The following is a 7,485-nucleotide window of genomic DNA, read 5'->3' as shown; positions in this document are numbered from 1 at the left end:
CTTACATATTTTATTTGATTCTGAAACGTTAAAGAGTTATGTAAAACTTCTAAGAAGGCTCTGTAAAAACGTTTTGGAGTATAAAAATAGAATTTATTGTTCAAAGGCTGCCATCTGGTGGCCAAAGATAGCAAACAGAAAACAGACCCTTCACAGAAAAAGACAAGGGAAACTCCAAAAGCCTTAATCACATGTGTTAGCAAAGACTGACAATGGGAAATATCTGGAACATTATGTGAGAAAATATTAACATGCTTATGCTCCACTAATTCTGACCTGTAACAGCTACTTTGCCGATAAACAATGGCAGCAGGATGTTCATCAGAATCCAAACCAACACACTGGACAGTTGACAGCGCTAACAGAAAGAGTTTTGTTTTCTATATGCTTTCAAAATGTATGGCACAGTTTCCAAATTTACCCGACAAAATTTTACTGAGATACTATTATGGTCCAGGCAGTCTGAATTGCACCACAGTCTGGTGAGAAACAGGGTCCCCGCCCTGTAAAGTGATATATATTTTGTATTCTTACTTATTCCCTGGGGCAGGGAGGAGCTTTCTGGGAAGGTGGAAATGAATAGTGATTATACATTTATATAAATGAACACACTTAAAAGCTGTGTCATTTATTGCACATAAATTATACATCCACTTTAAAAAAAGAAAAAGAATAGTTTAAAAACATGAATAATCTGGTAGCCATGAATGAAATTAATTGATAGTTAGAAAAAATTACCCCCCCCAAAAAAAATGTGCCAAGCTCACTTGGTTTTTATAGGCCAGTAACATCAAGACATGTATGAGTATATATAAGAGTAACTGTGGATATATATAAGTTATATATAAGATTAACTATGGATAGATGGGTTAATGGAGTGAGGATTACATTCTTGGAGTGCAGAGAGGACAGAAGACAGAAATGAAAGATTTTGGGTAGTGACAGACAGACAAAAGAGGTATTAAAGGCCTCAAGAAATCAATGAAACTCCATGGAAAACTTTTGGTTAGCACAGTTCAAGGCCCCTGGGGTTTAAGGCCCCTGCTGGTTAGTACTGCATTTATATTGTTCAACTGATGGGGAAAACAATGAGTTTGAGGCACCAAAACCAAGACTGACTTTGGTGCCAGGGACCCTTTATAGATTATTATATCCTTATCCATAGAAGGGAGGGAAACAAGGGTACGTACATCATAAAGTTATATATGGTAAGGATTAAATGAAATTATTTTAATAAAGTCCTCATCATAATGCCTGGTACATGGAAGTTGGATAAACGTTAGCTGCTATTATCATTAATTACTACTGATTATTACTATATGCACACTCACAAGCAACCACTGTGGCATCTTAGTTGTGAAAGGCAATGAGGCCAAATGTGGTCTCTAGGGATAGAGGTTTCCTCTCTCTAGAGATAGGTTTGTTAAGGGTGTTTTATTTTTTTGTTTTTTTATAAACTCAAGGATGAAAGAAGACACATTCCCAAGTAGATCAACAATTTGATCAAAAACAATTTTTTGTTTTCCCTTTACCTTCAGTTTGATATTATCCAAAAATCGACTTGATTAGCCATAAAGACAAATGAAATTCTGATACATGCTATGACATGGATGAACTTTGAAAATATGCTGAGTGAAATAAGTCAGTAACAAAAGGCCAAATATTGCATGATCTCACTTTCATATCCTGTTTATATATGAAAAATCCAGAATAAGCAAATACTTAAGGACCAAAGTTTATTAGTGGTTACCAGGGAAAGGTGGGAGGGACAAACAGGGAGGTATTGCTTAAGGGGCACTGAGCTTCTGTAAAGGGTGATGAAAAAATCTGGAAACAGACAGTTGTGATGGTTGCAAAACATGATGAGTGAAATTATTGTCAATGAATTGTATACATGAAAATGATTGAAATGGTAAATATTTTGTTATATATATTTCACCACAACAAAATTAAATTTATAAAAAATCGACTTGATCCAATTGTTGCATCCAAGGTTGTTCTGAGGAAAAACTGAGGCTTTGGTTCTGTGCAACTTTTTCATTTAATGGCTACCTTTTTGTACTTCAGAACTGATTTTGTGATTGCCAGCTGAACTTCCAGTACTTTTCAACTACTTAACAGAGGTGCCTCAAATGAACTTTATTTTCAAGCAACAGATCCAAGCAGGCCAGCAGGAAGACTTTACAGCTGAACTGTGATGAACATATGGCTGAGTATTTCCTCACCAATTAGGAACCCCAATATTAGAAGAAAACTCCATTCCACCATCCCCTCATTCTAGCTCCTTTGCCCAGAGTGAAGGAGAATTAATGAGACAGAGTTCCTGAGAAAGGAACTTTTTGGTGGCCTTGGGTAGAAGGGAATGGAAGGGACAGAACAGACTAAGCCTCCCCACAAAGGAAGGAAGGAGAAAGTTACAGACCAGGTTAAGGCCAGTTAAAACCTATCAGTGCCTTCAGAATAAAGAAGAGACCACTCCGGCTGCTCTGATGAAAGGGTGCCATGTGCCCCAAGGGAGGAAGGGTAAACAAAAACTAAAGAACAGAAGTACTATACACCCAGACCTCTGTTTCTATACTCTGCGTTAGGTCAGTTTGAACGCGGCTTTGCTCCCATTAGTCAGATCTGACATAGAAAGACCAAATTAAACCCAATAAATGCTAACCATGAGGTTCTGACACTAGAATTGCTTGACACATTTGAGCAACTGTAACAGATCAGGAAGAGGGGCTGCTGCAAGTGGAAGGGCTGATAACTAAAGAATAGGCCTGAGCTGGTAGCATGTTGGGTTATTTCATGAGGCTGAATTCCCATGCTCCTTTTCCATGGAGACAGCTGCTCTGCAACACACACTTTGGCCACATGGGGCACGTGCAGAGGAGTGCAAATCCACTCCTCAACACCAGAAATCACAACAATTATGTGAGTCCCAGCCACCCTCACCAGAGAACACATCCACAGCAAACTCAAATTTCTTAACTCCTGAACTATTTCAAGTCATCCTACAATGTGGCCACTCAAGAACAGAACAAGCAACTTCTAGAGTTAATAGAGGAATTTAGCAAAGTAGCAGGGTAGAAAGTCAACAAAAATCAGTTGGTGTTATAGATTGAATTATGTCCCCCAAAAATATGTGTTGTAAACCCTAACCTCTACACCTGTGGTTATAATTCCATTTGGGAATGGGTTCTTTGTTACGTTAATGAGGCAGAATTAGTGTATCTTGAGTCAATCTCTTCTGAGATATAAAAGAGATTATACAAGCAGAAGAGAGATGGGGGCAGAGGGGAAGAAAGCTGCCAAGCCACATGAAGATCTCCCAAGAGCAGAAGCTCAAGAGACAAGGACATGCCTCCAGAGCCAACAGAGAAAGACAGCCTTCCACTAGATCCAAAGCCCTGAATTTGGACTTCTAGTCTCCTAAACTGTGAGAAAATAAATTTGTTAAAGCCACCCGTTTGTGGTATTTCTGTTATAGCAGTAGTAGATAACTAAAACAGAATTTGGTACCAGGAGTGGGGTGCTGCTCTAACAGATACCTAAAATGTGAAAGCAGTTTTGGAATTGGATAATGGGTAGAGGCTGGAAGAGTTTTAAGATGCATAATTGTAACAGCCTAGATTGCCTTGAAGTGACTGTTGGTAGAATTACGGACATCAAAAGCAACTCTAATGAGGGTTCAGAAGGAAGTGAGAAGAGCTAAAGAGAAAGTATCCTCTTAGAGAATACATATGGCGCCAGCAACAGAATGTTGCTAGAAAAGTGGACATTAAATGGACCTCCTGTGAGGCTTTGAAAGAAACTGATGAACATGTGTTTGGACAATGGAGGAAGGGCAATGCTTTTTATGCAGTGGTGAAGAACTTGTCTAAATTATGTTCAAATGTTTGGTGGAAGGTAGAACTTGTAAGTGATGAACTTGGATATCTGACTGAGGAGATTTCTAAGCAAGATGTTAAAGAGGCCACATGCTTTCTCCTTGCCACTTATAGTTAAATGCAAGAGGAAAGAGATGGACTTAAAAATGAACTGTGCAAATTGAAAACAGAACTTAGATTTGGGAAATTCTGTTTTACAAACTAAGGACACCTATTCTTGAACGTTAACTAAGGATGTGGCTACACGATCTATTGTTAGAGATTAAGCCTGTGATTGATCGATCTAATCAACTGCCACAGCAGAAAACCCAACAGCTTAGACTGAAGGGGACAGAGAAAGAAAAGAATGCAGTCTGCCTCTTGGAATTCTACAGGCAGGAAACAGGCCCAAGGCGCCACATCTATTGTCCTACAAGAAAAGAAAAGGACTATCCCTGGAGCAGCTCAGAGATCAGCAGAACTGCTCAAAGGAGCACAGGAAGCAGAGCTGCCCTGGTCTCAAAGGCTGGGATTTCAAAGGGTGGGGCCACAATCTCCTGGATCTCAAAGGGTGGGGCCACAGCCTCCTAGGTTTCAAAGAATCAGATCTTCACCAACTCAGATCTGGAGTGTGCAGCTGCTGGTAAGGTGTGCCAGGGGATGGGGCGGCTGCCCAAAGCTGAGAGGGCAGGGTTTCCATGCCCAAGGGTCAAAAGAATGGGGCCTGTCAGGGCCAACGGGGTGAGGTTGCCACTTAGATGACTAGGAGAATGGGTCTGCCTAAAGCTGAGGGAGCCGAGTTTCCATCCCGGAGGGCCTGGAAGGTGGAGCTGAGGCCCAGGGCAGAGGGGCCTCCACCCAGAATTCAGAGGATGTGGCCAACTCCCAGAGTCTGGAAGGTGGGGCCACCGCCCAGATGGTCTCAGAGAAGAGAGGATTATTATCAAGTCTCGAGAACTAATATAATTTGTTCTGCTGTGTTTTGGACTTGCTTGTTGCCTGTTATTCCTTCTTTCCCTCCAATTTCTCCCATTTGTAATGGAAATGTCTACCTTGTGCCTGTTCCACCATTGTATTTTGGAAACAGATAAATTCTATTCTCGATTTCACAGGTTCACAGATGAAAAGGAATTTTTTTTTTTCTTTTACTGTACTTCAGGTGAAGGCTTACAGAACAAATAGTTTCTCATGAAACAGTAGTACACATATTGTTTTATGACACTGGTTAACAACCCCACGTCAACCCTCTAACTCCTCAACCTTTTTTTGTGAAAATACACATAGCCAAAGATACACCATTTCAAAAATTTCTACATGCACAGTTCAGTGACATTGACTACGCTCTTCCAATTGTGCTGTTATTCTCACTTTAGATGAAGGCTTAAAGAATAGTTTCTCAAGATAAAAAGGAATTTTCCCCCACAATGGACTATGCCTAAAGTCTCACCCCTATTTGCTTTAGATGATTCAGAAGATGACAGTTTGGACTTGAAGTGGATTTAAGACTTTTGGGATGATGCGAGGAGGTGAATGTGTTTTGCATGCAGCAAGGACATGAATTTTAGGGGGTCAAAGGGTGGAATGATATGGATTGAATTATGTCCCAAAAAAAAATGTGTTGTAAATCCTAACCTCTATGCCTGTGGTTATAATTCCATTTGGGAATGGGTTGTCTTTGTTATGTTAATGAGGGAGGACCAGCATAGGGTGTATCTTGAGTCAATCTCTTTTGAGGTATAAAAGAGATTAAACAAGCAAGCAGAAGAGAGGGAGGGAAAGAGAGATGCTAAGCCACAAGAAGCCCAGGAGCAGAAGCTCAGAGAGACAAGGACCTTCCTCCAGAGCTGACAGAGAAAAAGTCTTCCTCTAGAGCTGGCGCCCTGAATTTGGATTTCTAGCCTCCTAAACTGTGAGAAAATAAATTTGTTTGTTAAAGGCACCCACTGGTGGTATTTCCATTATAGTAGTACTAGATAACTAAGACAGTTAGGTTTCTATATACCAGCAATGAAAATCTGAAAGGGAAATTAGGGAAATAATTCCATTAACAATAACTTCTAAGAGAATAAAATACCAAGGAATAAATCTAACCAGGGACGTGAAGAACTTATACAGTGAAAACTATAAAACACTGCTGAAAGAGATTAAAGAAGACTTAAATAAATGGAAAGACGTTCCATGTTCATGGATTAGAAGACTTAATTCTGTTAAGATGTCAATACTACCCAAAGTGATCTATAGACTCAACACAATCCCAATCAAAATTCCAACAGCCTTCTTTACAGAAACAGAAAAACGAATCAACTTTATAAGAAATGGCACCAAAACCCAAAACAAACCCACTGCCATTCAGTCAATTCCAACTCAGAGTGACCCTATAGGCCACAGTGGAGATAACCCATAGGGTTTCCAAGGCTTTAAATCTTTATGGAAGCAGACTGTCACATGTTTATCCCGTGGAGCAGGTGGTGGGTTCGAACAGCCGACCTTTCAGTTAGCAGCCGAACACTTTAACCGCTGTGCCACTAGGGCTCCTACAAAATCCCAAGAGGCTTCAAATAGCTAAAGCAACGTTGAAAAAGAAGAACAAAGTAGGAGAACTCCGACTTCCTAATTTTAAAACGTACTATACAGCTACAGTAACCAAAACAGCCTAGTACTGCTATAATAACAGACACATAGAACAATGGGATAGAATTGAGAGTCTAGAAATAACTCCACACACCTATGGTCAACTGATTTTTGACACAGGTCTAAGTCCATTCGATGGGGAAAGAAAAGTCTCTTCAATAAATGGTGCTGGGAAAACTGGACTTCCACATGCAGAAAAAATGAAACAGGATCCATGCCTCACATCACACACAAAAGACAAATTAAAAATGGATTAAGGACCTAAATGTGCAAACTCAAAGCATAAAATACTCAGAAGAAAAAGCAGGGGCAACGCAGTCACGCCTAGTTTTTAACAATGGATCATCTAATATAATAACAAAAGCACAAACAGTAAAAGACAAAATAAATAAATGGAACCTCATAAAAATTACAAACTTTTGTTCATCAAAAGACTTTACCAGAGAAGTGAAAAGCTACCAACCAGTACAGTATCTTCAGAAACCATATATCGAACAAGAACCTAATAACCAAAATATACATAAAACTTTGACAACCTAGCAACAAAAAGACAAATAACCCAATCATAAAATGGGCAAAGGATTTGAATAGATACTTCACCAAAAAGGACATTCAAATGGCCACCAAACACATGAAAAGATGCTCAGCGTCATCAGTCATCAGAGAGATGGAAATCAAAACCACAATGAGATACCATTTCACTCCCACTAGGATGGCTAAGATAAAAAAAAAAAAAATGGAGGGAAATTGGAACCCTTACCCATAGTTGGTGGGAATGCAAAATGGTACAGCTGTTGTGGAAAAGTGTGATGGTTCCTCAAAAACTACATGACCCAGCAATTCCACTCCTAGGCATATACCCAAAACACTTGAGAGCAGAGATTCAGAGATTTGTACATGAATGCTCATTGCAGCACTATTCACAATAGTCGAAAGCAGAAACAACCTAAATGCCCATCAGCAGATGAATGGCTAAACAAAATGTGGTACATATATA

Source organism: Trichechus manatus, unplaced genomic scaffold, assembly GCF_000243295.1.
Source record: "Trichechus manatus latirostris isolate Lorelei unplaced genomic scaffold, TriManLat1.0 scaffold00016, whole genome shotgun sequence".
NCBI classification, from domain to species: Eukaryota; Metazoa; Chordata; class Mammalia; order Sirenia; family Trichechidae; genus Trichechus; species Trichechus manatus.
This window is presented reverse-complemented; position numbering follows the sequence as displayed.